Below are 16,872 nucleotides of genomic sequence, written 5' to 3' on the forward strand. Positions count from 1 at the left end.
GTTTCCTTCTAGAGCTATGTCCCGCCTTCGCTTGATGGTGGTGGATGCTCCAGCTATGGAATAGCACTTAGGATGTCCGAGCCAGGCTGTAACGGCCTCTGCTCCCTTCCGGTCCCCATCTCCTACTCCCAGAGACCCAGTTCTCCAAGAGTATGTGTAGCGGGACTTGGGCTCCCACCTACATCATGGGGGAAACAGTGGGTCAGGGCAGGAGGCCAAGAAAAAGACTGTTATTGAGGTGGCCCTTCCTGCTGGCCTGAGCATTTGCTATCCCAGACTTGACTTGTCATAACCCTGTTTTTATCTCTTTCATTTTTGGCTCTGAGAGAGGACAACTAGAGACCTTGCAGGGCTTTTGCATTTGATCAGGCTTGTTAATGTTGTGATTTCCAGCTTCCATTCCTTTGGGAACTTTATTCTTTCTGGTGCTATGTCCTATTCGTGGCCTAAGTCTTTTCTTACAGTAGAAACCAAATCTGGAAGCAGCTTTAGGGAACAGCAGTGGGAAGCCAGAGAGTCCTCCACTAAAAGATCATTAATCAGGGACCAGCTGGCCTAGGAGCACCCAGCTTCTCCTGTTTCTGTTTCTTTGGTCTGCCTGCATCATTACCAAATATAGCTTTGAGGAAGGCAGTCTCCTTCCTTTTCTTTCCAGCTGCATCTTCCATATCACTCTGCTGATGGGGACTTAGCCACTGATCGTCCAGGGTGACATGGGAGTGGAGGACAGGGAGAGGATGCGGGCAAGGGCAGAGGAGCTGTGGCACACGTGTTGTGTTGGTGAACATCCCTTCCACGAAGGGGAAGCAGACTGGACTCTAAGAGTGGCAGAACTGGTCCACACCCCCAACGCCATTTTGGTATGGGAGTCTGCTATTTTTTGATTATTTTATTTGAGGAGTTGGTGATTTTTTCCCCCCAAATGATAATGTTTAATAAATTATCCATTTTGAGGTGAAAAAAAATATGACAGGTCACATAGGCACAGGTTTGGATTGTGGGAGTCAGAATCATAAATAGGCCAGTGTGATGGGGCATGGCTCCATATACTGGCGTGTGTGTGTGTGTGTGTGTGTGTGTGTGTGTGTGTAGAGATTCCTCCTGAGGGAGAACAGCATGGAATTTGAAATGTACTTTCTTTACCTTTCCCCAGACTACAGCATATGACCTTTCCTGATCTACCCCAGACCTGCCACCCTCAGGGTTCATCCTGTCACAGTACAGCCTTCACCTTGGGTCCAACCTCTTCCCTCATCCCTTGTCTCCCCATGTGACTAATTACCTCCTCTCTCAGCTTGCTTACACCCACAATTACATTTTTGTCTGTGTCACTGTCACCATCCCATACTGTCCATTGATTCTACTCCCAACCCAATTCAACAGCTTTTTAGCCTAGGTGAAAGAATTCTCAATGGTTATATCTTTGGTGGGAAGCAGTGTAAAATTTTGATGTACACCCATCAGTAATATGCTATTATATGGGGTTCATTAGGAACTGTCCAGTAGGATCTTGGAAGAGTCATTTTTATATTTAGTTATAGTTATATTTATTGCTATGTTATATCTCCTTGGAGGTTCTCTGTTTTGCCTTGTTTCTGTTTCCTGTTATCCATTTCTTTTTTTGTGTGGGTTAATCTCCCCTTCTTGAATCTTAGCCCTTTCCACCAATAGGTATTTATTAAGTGCCTACCAGGTTTCCTAATTGCTGGGGATACAAATGTAAAGAATCTTTACTTATAAAGAGGTTACATTCTAACAAGAAGCAGCTGAAATTCCCTTACCTTCCTTAGTTTTCTGATTGAGCTCATTCCTATTTTGATGAATAGCATTTTTCATACTTTTCTTTGAGTAAAAACTTCCCCTATATGATCAATGCATACTTCAAATTCCGTGTACTTAATAATCTTATATTCCTATTTTCAAAAAAGAACTTGTGGGAATCCAAGTTTCTGGGTACAGTCTGTTAGGATACAAGATTCACTGACAAAATCAAAAGACCCTAAAGTTCAAAAGACTCTTAGAATAGAAATAAATGTCAATGGGAAAGCTGCCTAACAGTGCAATTCCTTGGACATATTCATTCTGTTTACACCTTTGTCTCAGGAAATGTCTTTCTCCCACTTTACCACAATGATTACTTGAAAAAGAAGAAACCTTCAAAGTCAATATTCAATCAATATTAATATGGAAACCTATTCCAGAAAATTCTGCATTTAAGGAAAAAATAATAAACCAATTAATCCAACAGTGTTAGGAGTCTTAAGTTGTGTTCTCAAAGCAGGAGAGCAGGTGTCTGTTTTCACAGGACCCAAGAATAAGTTACCTATATGAAAGGGCAGCAATAATACTACTTCGCTAGGTATTAAGGAAGATTCAGGCAATCAGTTTTTCAAAGTGCTTTCACCTGCCTAAGAACTTTATGGTGAAAAGCACACTAGAAATGTCAAGTGGTCATAGTGAAAATAATTTATAAATACATTCATAAAAATATATATGAGTGGGAAAATGCCACTACCATATTGCAGTTCAGCTCCCCTTTAAACTTTATTATTTACACATGATGGATTGACCTGCCTTGGGCTTCGTGGGCTAAAGGGGGGAGAGAGAAGCTGGCATGTTAAAAGCAATAGAATCCTACAATTTGGGGGCAAGTATCCATACTCTCTTCCCTTGCATGGGCTCCATTATTCCCTCCACTGATCTATCTATGCTACCCCTCCCCTGAACTGAAGGCACATTTGTCCCCTCCCCAGAAGGAGAGATGAAAATAGAATAATTCAGGACCCACCATTAATGATACCCCCATCATGGGGCGGCCAGGTAGCACAGCGAGTAAGAGCACCGGCTCCAGTGTTGAGAAGACCTGGAGATCAAATCCTGGGCTCAGACAATTAGTACCCACCCAGAAACACCTGGCCATGTAACCTTGAGCAAGTTACTTAACCCCGATTGCTTTAAAAAAAAATGATACCCCCATCAGCCTTCCTAGCTGAGGAATGGAATGGATAGATGTTTTCAGAGGTAGGAATAGTTTGACAAAGACTATATTAATTGTCACTAAATCCTGCATAAAAAGGGAAGGAGTGAGGGATTAAAAGTAAAAAGACAAACATTATGCTTCAGAAAGGAGTATTTTTTAAACTTCGAGTTTAACTGTATTATTTTTCAGAATTGTAAAAGCATTTAGGGGTGATTTAATGGGTAAGAACTCGAACGTGAAAATGGAATTGAAAAAGACTTACTACATTATTTCATCCCTCTGGCCAGTGAAGGAACAATGCAATTTTAGACCTAAATTTAATTGGGACTTAACTCGATTCTTTGAAACTTTTTTCATTTTTTATTGGAAAATGAGAAAGTACTTAGCCTTTCAATAATAGTGATGAACTGCAGACTCCTATATTTTGCAGTGTGTTCTAAATCAGGCCCAAGGCAGTCACAATGGGGAAGTCAGAGTGATCTTAGAATCTAAACTGCTCTGTGGTGTACATGGTGGGGTGGAGAGGTGAAGTCTTTTGGGTAGAAAATGATCAGAATCACAGTTTCTATTTCTATTTTCTTTCCTTTTGATGTAAAAAATCTGTGCCTGGATTTCATCATCTGCCTGAAGCCTTTTACAGAAGTCTATTAAGAAGGTTGTGGATTTTTCAGTTTTTAAAGACCTATAGAATTTAGCATTACCCCCTCTTACCCACAATTGATGGTATTTTTTATTTTATTTCTTTTTTTAGTTTACATTTTTCATTTCCACAAGATTTTGAGTTACAAATTTTCTCCCCATTTTCCCTTACCCACCACCCCAAAACACTGATCCCACTCAATATCCCCTCCCCCAATCTTCTCTCTCCTATGTCTTCCATCATCCCCCCTCCGACTTTCCAGTAGGGCATGGTGGATCTCTATGCCCAGTGCCTGTATATCTTATTTCCCAGCTACATGTAAAATAATAATAATAATATATTTTAAACATTTGATTTTAAACCTTTGAATTCCAGTTTCCTTCCCTACCTCACTTGTCACCCATCCCTACTGGGAAGACAAGCAATTCAACATAGGTTGTACATATGTAGCCATGCAAAACATTTCCAAAGTGTATATATTATGAAAGACTGACTATATTCCCCTGTATTCCATCCCACCCCTCACTTGTTCTATTCTCTACTTTGATCCTGTCCCTTTTCAAAAGTGGGTGGTAATTGAAAGTATTTTTAAGCACCACGCAAGTAATACCAAGGTTCTCATGAGCCTGGAGAAAAAAAAATACTAGATGGTGGATTAAACATATAATGTCTGGCTTCTAATGGCTTTCAAGGACCATATCATCCAATTTAACATACTGTCATTCACCATCTATGATGTTCTTCTACATTCACTGGAAGATAGGCGTATATAACAGAAACAAATGAGCAGTGTACTTAGAAAGACTGAGTTTGAGTCCCAGTTCTGACAAGCATAACCATAGGCAAGCCACTTAATCCCTCCCCCCAAAATAAAGTAAATCTTTCCAATCAATCAATATTTAGTCCTTACTATGTATCAGGCACTTGGTATACAAAGACAGAAGTAAATAGTCCCTCACCTCAAGGAGCTTCCATACATATGAGAGATACTTTGTATATTCATAGCTATATACAAAACATAAAAAAATAGAGATGAGATGATTTGGTGACAGAAGTACTAGCAGCTGGGTGTGAGGATCATTTGAATATTTCTTTTGGAGCTAGGTGATGGAGGAAAGAAAGAATTTGTATTCTGTAGCCAGATTTGTGTGAATAGGTATCATGTTTATGGTTCCATGGAAAGTGTACTAAAAGTCAGGGCACCTGGGTTCAAATTGTCCTTATTAGCTGTGTGACCTTAGACATTTAATCTCACCTCTCTAGGTCTCAACTTCCTCGTAAAATGAATAGGTTAGATCAGATGGTCTTGAAGATACCTTTTAGTTTGAAACCTACATTTAGATGCTCTGATCCTCTGATTCAGCCTACTTTGTTGAATTTTATTTGTTCCTGTCTTTGGATTGCTATATCTGTGACAATATCAGCCTGGATCTGTGGTATCTTGGCTATTACTTAGAAATTTGTACTGTGCTTGGGAAGTTTCTTTTAAAAATATTATATATTTTTAGCTTGTGTTGTTAAGGCAAAGCAATATATTTTTTTTGTATGTAAAGAAATAAAATCACACCAGACATTTCTATAATAATCAACTCTCGATGGTACTATTGGGCAGACCACAATGTACAAATTAAACTTGCAAATAAACCCCAAGTGATATTTCTAGCATGGAATCATAGAGTTGGAAGGGATCTTAGAGGTAATTTGACTGAACCTCCTACCAGATTCAGAAATCCATAACAAATGGTCATCTAATCCATGCCTGAACACTTCTTAACTTGATTTGACATCTTACATAAGTTATTTTATTTTGGGGGTTATCAGTTTCCTTATCTGTGTATAGTAGCAGCAATTCCTGGGCAATTTATCCAGCCTCTTACCTGACCCTGTCTCCATAATTCAGGAGAACATGTAGAGACTTCACCCTGGCACGTGTCATTACCAGCACTACAGCCCCTGCATTCTCAGCAGCCACAACTATGTTAGACTCAAAAAAGGAAACTTTTTCCAGTAAAATCCTTGGGACTGACAGATGGTTTAATATAAGATGAGTATTTTTATCAATAGAAATGACACTACACAAGATGTGTTTGTACACTAGCCTTATCTCTACTCTGTATTCCAGTCAAATTGGATTACTTGCCATTTGAACCACTGAGTCTTACCATCTACCCTGATGATGCACTCTCTAGAGCAATCTATCAACTTAACATTTAATAAGTGCCTACTATATGCTAGGCACTGTGAAACACTGGGGATACAAAGGTAAAAAAACTATTTTTTTCTCTCAGGAAACATATAGTCTAATGGGAAAGACGATATGAAAACAACTATGTATAAATAAAATATATACTAGATCAGTTGGGGATAGTCTTACAGGGAAGGAGGTAAGAATAAGGAGAACTGGGAAAGGCCCTCAAAAAAAAGGTAGAACTTCAGATAGAACTTGAAGGAAGCCAGGAAAGCCAGAAGGTAGTGATCAGGACAAAGAGAGTTTCAGGTATGGGGGGGCAGGAAGAGAAAATGTTCAGAGTTGGGAGATGGGGAACCACGTAGTAGCATGGAGGACAGTGCCACCGGAATAAGGTGGTCAGGGGTGTTGTTGGTAGAGTGAGATATAAGACTGGAAAGGTAGGAAGAGGTCAGGTTATGAAAGCCAGACAAGATTTTACATTTGAACCTGAAGGCAATAGGGAATCACTGGAATATATTGAATGGAGGGTAGTGGTGATATGTTTTAGGAAGATCAACTTGACAGCTGAATGGAGAGTAGATTAGAGTGAGGAGAGACTTAGGACAGAGACTTAGACCAACCATCAGGTGACTGCAATAAGGACCTACACCAGGATGGTGTCAGTGTTAGAAGAGAGGTGATGTAGAAGGGAGAAGTTATGAGGTTAGAAAGGATAGGACTTGACAATGGATTGGATGTGGGCTAAAGACCCCTTGGCATTGTCATCTGACCTGCCAATAGCCCCTGAAACTTATGGAACCCTTTCATTTTGCCTCGCAGTTGAACTTTGCCCTCAATATCGTTCCCCTCCCAAAATATGAGTTCTTTGAGAGAAGGGGTAGTGTCATTTTTCTATGTGCACCCATAATGCTTAGCACACTGATTTGCACATAGTTAGAACTTCATGAATACTTTTTCATTTATTCATCCATTTGTGGAGATAGAGACATACATTGAGATAAATGTTGAGATTTCCTAGAGGCCAATATGGGTAGGATCAAAGAGAACCTTCGCTAGTGATTACCTCTAATTTAATTTGTATATATCTTGTTTGTACATAGTTTTTGCATGTTGCCCCCCCATTAGACTATGAGCTCTTTAAGGATAAGGACTTTCTTTTATTTTTCTTTGTATCACATAGTCTGGTACATGATAGATACTTAAAAATGCTTGTTGACCTGATTTGAAAGATGGGTTTTGAAACTACCCTTCAAAGTCTGGTCCATATGAGCCCATAGCTTCAAATGTTCCACCATTGGTTATATCACTGTAAATGAAGTCATAAAATCAAAGCAAATTGTAGCTTTAAGAAAGGATGACTCATAAATTTTATTTGTAGGGGTCAAGTAATGAAGCTATTTTTATCAAAGACCCCCCAATTTTTTTCTGAAAGGTGCATATTTTTAAAATCAATATTTTTTCCAATGAGAGCCAGAGAAATACAATAGATTGACAGTTTGTTTTGGTATAAGCCTAGACAAATCATAACTTTTTAGAACCCCAGGGAATTCTTTGAGGTGATAAGTTATAGAATAGTTGCTGATATACATTAGTAGAGAATTTTCTATACCATTGAAATCACAAATCTAGAAAAAAAACAGTCTGGGCAATGCTGTTAAAATGTTATTTAATAAATCAGAAGAGGAGATGGTCTAGTCAATTCATGAAAATAGAGGATGTGTTCTCCATCGGCACCCATGTAATATTGAGAGATATATTAAGATTTCCCAGCATGCTAGATGGACCCTTGTGGAGATTTTTATGGGAGGACACGGGCAATAGTGGCACAGGATAAGAAAGACTAGAAAGCTAGTGACCTACACCAAGGAGAAAGTACTTTTTGATGCTATAGTTCCATCAAAGTACTTGTTAGATGCTCTCCAATTTCTTACTCATTTATATATGTTTTCAAAATGTGCTTAATCTTTTTCTACCTTTTGAAATTTGAAGAATAAACTCTTCAACAGAGGAATATTCAATAACAAATGAAGGGTCAACGATTTCATTAAAATTGGGAACTCCTAGTGTGGGAACTCTATCCACCAATTGAAAATTGAAAAATATCTACCACTAAATAAATCAGTGCTAGAGTTACAAGGGGGACACGGAGCCCAAATGACATGCACAGGCTCCCATAACTCGTTATTCGAGGTGAAATTTAGAGCCAGATCTTTCTGACTCCAAGCTTGGTACTCTATCCTCTGATACTGAAAAGCAGAATCAAATTATCTACTACTAAATAAATCAGTGCTAGAGAGTTACAAGGGGGACACAGAGCCCAAATGACACGCACAGGCTCCCATAACCCGTTATTCGAGATGAAATTTAAAGCCAGATCTTTCTGACTCCAAGCTTGGTACTCCATCCTCTGATACTGAAAAGCAGAATCACTATAGAAGGTGGGTGGTTCTCCTCTCACCACTCCCAATTTCAAGTCACATGATCATTCTTGCTTGTTGTTCTCTTATTAAACATAACTTCAAAAGTCATTTTTATCACCCATGGCATTTTTGGCATTTAAAGTTTTACTTATCAGTGAATCAATAAGCATTGGTAAGTATCTCCTTAATTTCTGGGCATCATATAAGGTGCTGGAGAAAACTTGGATAGATTTCAAGGGTTCCATGGGAAAAAATGCATTTTTATTTTCACTAATCTTGAACTGATATTTAGTATTTCCTTAAATGATTTGAAAACATTCTGAGGTGGGGTTCATAGATTCTGTCAAGTTAACAAATAGGGCCCATAACACAAACTAGTTTAAGGAATCTTGTTTTAGAGTGAGTATTAGTCCATGGCATTATTCCTAGTATGTCTTTGGGTCATTTGAAATCATATTATCTTAGAATCATAGGCTTAGAGTTGGAAGGAAACTTAGAGGCCATTAAGGCCAATTAAAGCCCATTGAAGTTGTGACTTTTCCTAGGTGACATAGTTATTAACTATTCGAGGTGGGATTCAATATCGGGGTCTTTTGGACACTGAATCTAGAAATCTCTCCACACTGCATTGCCTCTTCAAGCTATTCTTCTTAAATACAGGTTCACATCTATGTGCAACATTCTCTTCTTTGGCTATTACACATTCTAAGATATCCAGTATTCAGTATAACCAGGACCAATACCAAAGTCCTAACAAGTGCCAAGGTAGGGTTGATTTGCTTCTCAATGAAATGATTGGAAGAGTAAAAAATAAAGGGGATTCACCTTATAGGTAACCAACACTTGAATGATTATATGTTTGTTCATCATGATTTAATCTTTATGAAGTCGCCATGGGGGGCATCATCAGCATAAGTATTGAATTAGGTAAACAGAAGCAAAAAATGGTCTCTGTTTTGTGGAATTTAAGATTAAATGGGATACACAGAAAGAAAAGAGGGTTGGTTGAACAATGCAATGAAATGGAGGTAGATAGGTGGCATAGTGGATAAAGTGCTGGGTCTGGGATCAGGAAGTTTCATCTTTATGAGTTCAAATTTGACCTCAGATACTTATTAGCTGTGTGACCCTGGGCAAGTCACTTAACCCTGTTTGCTTCAGTCTCCTCATCTGTAAAATGAGCTGCAGAAGGAAATGGTGAACCATTCTACTATCTTTGCCAAGAAAACCCCAAATGGGGTCACAAAGAGTCAGATCTGATTGAAAAACAACTGAGCTGTGAAATGACAATAACGTTTCAGCTTTCATTTGGAATACACACACATATTAAAACTTTGTTCCTTTTGGAAAGAGGGATACAACAGAAGGCATGATAAAGTAGATGTTAAGAAAATAGTAGAAGATAAATGAAAAACTGGGTTAATGAAAGATACACAATGTATCTGGGAACAGAGAAATGATTTATAGGATAAAAATAAGATTTAAATGAAGAAAGATCTTAGATATTTTTCCTTGCCTTTTTCAAAGTAGGTAGGCATGGAGATGAGATATCAGGAAATTGACTATATGGTGTAAGGACATAGAAGAGGGTCTGATGGGGTTTGTTTTATTTATTGAAAGCAGAGGATAAAACTAAAATAGAGGGAGCATTTAAGTTCTGGGAGCCAAGATGGCAGAGTAAGCAGGAAACTGCTCTCACTTTCCCTTACTGACCTCTAAAAACCCAGAAAATATTTCCTTAAGAAAAATCCTGGAACATTGGAGCCAGCAAAAAGATGGAGTACAGCAGTCTGAGCCTGAGAGGCTTAGAGGATTGACAGGAAAGGTCCCTCTCACTCTTACGGAAGGGGACCACAGTCTAAGATGGGCAGTGTTTTGGCATTCAAGCAGCAAGCCCCACCTCAGCAAACTATCAGGAGATCCTGAGCCCCAGGGTGGTAGAGCAGGGGAGTGCCAACATCAAGATCCCCATATACCTTAGCACACCCACGTGAACTGGCAGATTCCAATGAAGAGAATCACCATGCACACCAGCAGGAGGCATACTCCAGTAGCTAAAACTCCATGTGCTTCAGCACAGCTTTGGGTTGAGTAGGTGTCTGCCAGTGGGAAGACCCCCTGGTCCCCAGCTTCCATGTAGTCCTGGGGAAAAGCAGAAAAACCTGACCTTGGATCAGCACATGCCAGCCACCACCACTAGGACTCCAGATCTGCACCAGGTAGGCTGCCAGACCCCTACAGCATCCAACTGCCAGCATCTGAGACCCCAACACACAAAGCCAGTGATCAGGTTCCAGGCTCCCAGCACAAGAAACTTGGACAGTGCCCCCTGTGCTCCAGCAGGAGAGCTCAACTTTAAAAGTCAGGAAATAGACAAACATCATGAGCAAAAAGCAGAAACACTGACCATAGATTCTCCTAACACAAATTCATAATAGGACAACATTGTTATTATAGCTACATTTGAAACCTCAGAGGGGAATATGAACTGATCTCAAGCCCAGAAAGCCTCCTTGGAAGAGTTCAAGAAGGAAATTAAAAGTCAAATAAAAGAGGTAGAAGAAAAATTGGGGAAAAATGAGAAGTATGCAAGAGAGAGTCAACACCTTGGAAAAGGAAGGACAAAAATTGACTTTAGAAAACAACTCCTTAAAATATTCAATTGACCAAATGAAAAAAAAGTATACCAAATAAAACAACTCTTTAAAAAGTAGAAAATTGGCTAAATGGAAAAGGAGGCACAAAAGCTCACTGAAGAGAAGAACTTAAAAAGCAGAATTGGCCAAATGGGAAAAGAGGTACAAAAATTAACTGAAGAAAACAATTTATTAAAAATTAGAATTGGGCAAGTGGAAGCTAATGACTGTATGAGAAATAAAAATTCAGCCAAACTAAATCAAAAGAATGAAAAAAATAGAAGAAAATGTAAAACACCTCATTGGAAAAACAACTGACCTGGAAAGTAGATCCAGGGGAGATATAATGTAGGAATTATTGGTCTACCTGAAAGCCATGATAAAAAAAGGAGCCTGAATAACATCTTTCAAGAAATTATCAAGAAAAACTGCCCTGAGGTCCAAGAACCAGAGTATTAAATAGCCATTGAAAGAATCCACTGAAAAAAAGAGAAAGAATCCACTGATCACCTTCTGAAAGAGATCCCAAACTAAAAACACTGATGAATATTGTAGCCAAATTCCAGAATTATCACATTAAGGAGAAAATTCTGCAAGCAGCCAGAAAGAAACAATTTAAATACCATGGAACCACAATCAGGATTATGTAGGACCTTGCATCTTCTATATTAAAGAATCTGAGGGCTTGGAATATGATACTCCAGAAGACAAAGGAGCTTAGATTAAAACCAAGGATCAATTACCCAGTAATGATGAGCATAAACTTTCAGGGAAGGAGATGGACATTCAATGAAATAGGGGATTTCCAAACTTTTTGATGAAAAAAGCAGAGCTGAACAGAAAATTTAACGTTCAAATGCAAGACTCAAGAGAAACATGAAAAGGTAAACAGGAAAGAAAAAAAAACAAGTTATTAAATAAAGTCAAACCATTTACATCCCTATGTGGGAAGATGATAGTTGTAACTCTTGAGAATGGTATCTTTCCTATGATATTTAGAAGGGATATACATAGATAGAGGGTGTAGATATAAGTTGACTTTGATGTGATGATTAAAAAATAATTAAGGGGTGAAAAAAAGATTGTACTGGGAAAAGAGGAAAGGGGGAGGCAGAAAAGGGTAAATTACATTATATGAAATGGTGCAAAGTCCTATTACAGTAGAGGGAAAGAAGGCAGGGAAGTGAACATTGTTTGAACTTTACTCTTATCTGATTTGGCCCAAAGAAGTAATATTATACATAGCGAATTGGGCATAGAAATCTATCATACCCTATAGGAAGTAGGAGGGGAAAGGAGGAAGAAAAAGGAGGGTGTCAATAGAAGGAAGGGAAGAAGGGAGAGAAGAAGTAGTAGTAGAAAAGGGAAAGAAAAGAAATGGGGCTGATAGAAGGGAGGGAAAATTGAGGTAGGCAGTGGTCAGAAGCAAAATGCAGGTGAAGAGGAAAAGGGAGAAAAGAGAGAGAAGAATGTGTACAGGGTGAAAAACAGGATAGAGAGAAACACATAGATAGTAATCATAACTGTGAAAGTGAATGGAAAGAACTCTCCCATAAAACGGAAGTGGATAGCAGAGTTGATTAAAAATTATACTCCTACAATAAATTGCTTATTAGAAATACATTTGATGCACAGAGATGTACATAGAGTAAAGGGAAAAGGCTGGAGGAGCCTATGTTTCAACTGAAATAAAAAAAAATCAGGGGTAGCATTTCTGATCTCAGACAAAGCAAAGGCAAAAATAAATCTAATTAAAAGGGATAAGGAAGGAAACTACATTCCTTTAAAAGTACCATAGACAATGAAGTAATATCACTACTAAACATATATGCACCAAGTGGTATAGCATCCATATTCTTGGAGGAGAAGTTAAGAGAGTTACAGAAAGAAATAGACAGCAAAACTATACTGGTGGGGGACCTCACCTTCCTCTCTCAGAACTAGATAAATCTAAGCTCAAAATAAAAAAAATACAAAGAAATTAAGGAGCTGAATAGAATTTTTGAAAAGTTGGCCATGATAGACCTCTGGAGAAAAATGTATGGGGATAGAAGGAAAGGTACCTTTTCCTCAGTGGTATGAAACCTACACAAAAATGTACCATGTACCAGGGCACAAAATCCCCACAATTCGGTGCTGGACGGCAGACATATTAAATGCATCTTTTTCATATCACATTGCAATAAAAATTACACATGATGAAGGGCCATGGAAAGATGGACTAAAACTCAATTGGAAACTAAATCATCTAATCCTAAAAAATGAGTTGATCAAACAACAAATCATAGAAACAATCATCCAAGAGAATGACAATAATGAGACAACATAGCAAAACTTATGGAAGGCAGGCAAAGTAAGGGACAGTGGGACAGATTTTTGAGGGGACAGACGTCTCATAGAGTCATTAGCTTAGGGGAAATATTATTTCTCTCAATGCTTACATGAATAAAATAGAGAAAGAGGAGATAATAGAATTGGGCATACAACTTAAAAAGCTAGAAAAAGAACAAATTGAAAATCTCCAATTAAATACCATATTAGAAATTCTGAAAACCCACAGAGAAATTAACAAAATTGAAATTAGGAAAACTATTGAACTGTTAACTAAAATAAAGAGCTGGTTTTATGAACCCTTCCTCCCCAATAAAATGGATAAACTGTTGGTCAATTTGATTTAAAAAAGAGAGAAAACTCAATTACTAGTATCAAAAATGAAAAGGGTGAATTCACTACCAACGAAGAGGAATGAAGAGGAAATTAAAAAAAAAACAATTAGGAGCTTTTTTGCCCATAACTTTTGGCAACAAATTTGACAGTCATAGTGAAATGGATGAATATTTACAAAAATTTAAATTGACCAGATTAACAGAAGAGGAAATAAAACACTTATATTACCCCTTTCAGAAAAAAGAAATTGAATAAGCCATCAATGAGTTTCCTAAGAAAAAATCTCCACGGTCTGATGGCTTTACAAGTGAATTCTATCAAACATTTAAAGAACAATTAATTCTGATACTATAGAAACTATTTGGGAAAATAGTGAAGAAGGAATTGTACCAAATTCTTTTTATGATACAAATAGGATGCTGATGCCCAAACTGGGAAGATCCCAAACAGAGAAAGAAAATTATAGACCAATTTCCCTAATGAATATAGAGACAAATTTTTAAAAATAAAAGTATTAGCAAAGAGATTACAGCAACTTAACTCAAGAATAATACACTATGACCAGGTCAGATTTATACCAGGAATGTAAGGTTGGTTAAATATTAGAAAATCTACCAGCTTAATTGATCATATCAATAACAAAAGTATCAGAAATCATGTGATTATCTCAATAATGCAGAAAAAGCTTTTGACAAAATACAACACCCATTCTAATTAAAAACACCAAAGAGCACAGGAATAAATTGAGTCTTCCTTAAAATGATAAGTAGCATCTATCTAAAGCCATTAGGAAGCATTATATGTAAGGGGGATAAAATAGGAATATTTTTAATAAGATCACAAGTGAAATAAGGATGTCCATTATCACCACTATTATTCAATATTATACTAGAAATGTTTAGCAATAAGAGAAAATAAAGAAATTGAAGGAATAGGCAAAGAAGAAACAAAGTTATCACTCATTGAGGATGATATGATGGCATGCTTAGAGAATCCTAGAGAATCAATTTAAAAACTACTTGAAATAATGAACAACTTCAGCAAATTTACAGAATATAAAATAAACCCACAAAAATTCTTGGCATTTCTATATATTACTAACAAAATCCAACAGCAAGAGAGAAAGAGAAATTCCATTTAAAGGTACTGTATCCAATATAAAATATTTGGGAATCTATGTGCCAAAACAAGTCCAGGAATTATATGAACAAAAATACAAAACACTTTTTACACAAATAAAGTCAGATCTAAATAATTGGAAGAATATCATTTGTTCATGGGTAGGCCAAGCTAATATAATAAAATGACAATTTTTCCTTAATTAATTTACTTATTCAGGGCCATACTAATCAAACTACCAAAAATTATTTTATGGAGCCAGAAAACATAACAAGAAGAATTCATCTGGAAGAACAAAAAGTCCAGAATATCAAGGGAATTAATGAAAAGAAATGTTAGGGAAGGGTGATCTAGCCATATCATTTCTTCAATAGTGTTATATAGCTGTAATCATCAAAACTACTTGGTACTGGTTGAGAAACCATGGAGGAAAATAGGATTTTCACTTTCATCCTCTTATGAAAGATAATATCCTTGAGAGGCATATATGTAATAATTATATGGTCCCACTGTAGTGGCAAGCACCCCAGTGTCCCCAGGGTTGCTGCCACCACAGGTTCTTAGATCTGCTTTGTTAAAGGAAAGCAACTCAAAATGGGTAAACAAGCTTACTTTAATCAGTCAAATATGTATTGTTTACCTAGTTCAGGGGAAAAAGGTCAGCACCCCGAACTTCAGAATATACAGACAGAATTGTCAAGACAGAGAAACAGATCAACTAGACAGATTTCCAAACTGTCCAACCATTACATCCATACCAAATCAGCATCTGGGTTTTTCAAAGCCGAGGCGGGGCTCTGTAGCAGCAACGGCTTCCCAGAGTCTCATCTGATCAAATCACAGAACACTTCTCAAAGTGAGCCCCAAAACAAAGCTACACATCAGGGCTTATATAGCCTTCTCCTGGCTCAGAGAATGTAACAACCTTATTGACCCACTGGCCAATCAAAAAGTATCTACTGAAAAACAAGCCTACCAGCCCAGGCTCCAGGTGCACTTTAGCCTAGGGGCAGAGAAGATCTTAAAAATTTACATTGCTATTACACCCACTAATATGTAACATTGGTAAGAGAATTTTAAAGAATCAATAACTACCAAATTCAACTTATAGAAATAACTAAACATTTCTCTATTTTCCCTTTATTCGTTCTCTTCATTGCAATGAGTTTCCATGTTCTTAGAAAGCAGAGGTTGTATAGTGCATATAATACTGAACTTGAAGCCAGAAAGACCTGAGTTAAAATCCTGCCTCAGATACTTATTTGTTGTGTGACACTGAGCAAATCACTTAGCCTTGATGAGCCTTTAAAAATATGTATAATGGGGAAAATAACAGTACTTATTTTATAGATTGCTGTGACAAACAAATGAGAAAATATCTGTAAGACACTTTGAAAACCTTAAAATATTATTTCAATGCTGGTTATTATTATTGTTGAATTTATAGTTTAGCTTTGTATAGTTGGACTCTGCTGTTCAATAAAGACATTCTTGTCTTAAAAAAATAAAAGAGGAGGGGAACTAATGAAATGACCTTTAGGAAATGAGGAATCAAAAAACACTTTTAGTTATTACATCTTTATGCTCCTTGGTTTCTCTTTTGACAGAGGAAGGTGGGAAAGTAAATGGGGTTTTGATGGATGGTATTCGTGGGCAGTTTGCTTCTTTAATTTGGTCCAGGGAAAACATCAGGTATGTATCTAGGAATGGTCAACTAAGATTCAATGAATCATTCATTATATATTATACTAAGTGCCTCCTGTTTACCAGGTTACTTACTATCCAGGACACTGTGCCATGCATCAGTCTACTCTTTAAAGTTGACTTCTTCTATAAAGGAAATAAATATAATTTTCAGAGCAATTGCTGGCTCTAAATGAAAAGTGGAAAAAACTGAAAAACGAAACTACAACCCCTATTTGAGGGTTTCCTAACTTCTTTCTTAAATGTCATGAAATAACCAGTTGCTGTTAGCTCATTGGAATGGGGAGAAATTTCCTTTAATATTCATTCACTTGGACATTTTCATCTAGATATGAAATAGCACAATGTGTTGTGGTATAAAACTTAGCCTAACATTAGTCAAATTAAATGGAACAAAAAGTAAAAAAGGCAATTAGAAGTGAAGCATAAATTGATTTAGCTAACGATTAAAAAAATTGACGCACCACATTTAACATCTGCTATGTATGCTTAATTCCCACTTTGAATAAGAACAT

General features: G+C 37.3%; 1 protein-coding gene across 1 annotated transcript in view; it reads right to left on the reverse strand.

Moving 5' to 3' along the window:
• The window catches only part of EPHA6 (EPH receptor A6), an 862,386-nt gene that overhangs the window by 111,935 nt on the left and 733,579 nt on the right, over window positions 1-16,872 (reverse strand). The gene's annotated exons all lie outside the window — the stretch shown is intronic.

Source organism: Petaurus breviceps, unplaced genomic scaffold (assembly GCF_028583685.1).
Source record: "Petaurus breviceps papuanus isolate PSGF00001 unplaced genomic scaffold, PetGlider_PUasm1.0 419, whole genome shotgun sequence".
Classification (NCBI taxonomy): Eukaryota; Metazoa; Chordata; class Mammalia; order Diprotodontia; family Petauridae; genus Petaurus; species Petaurus breviceps.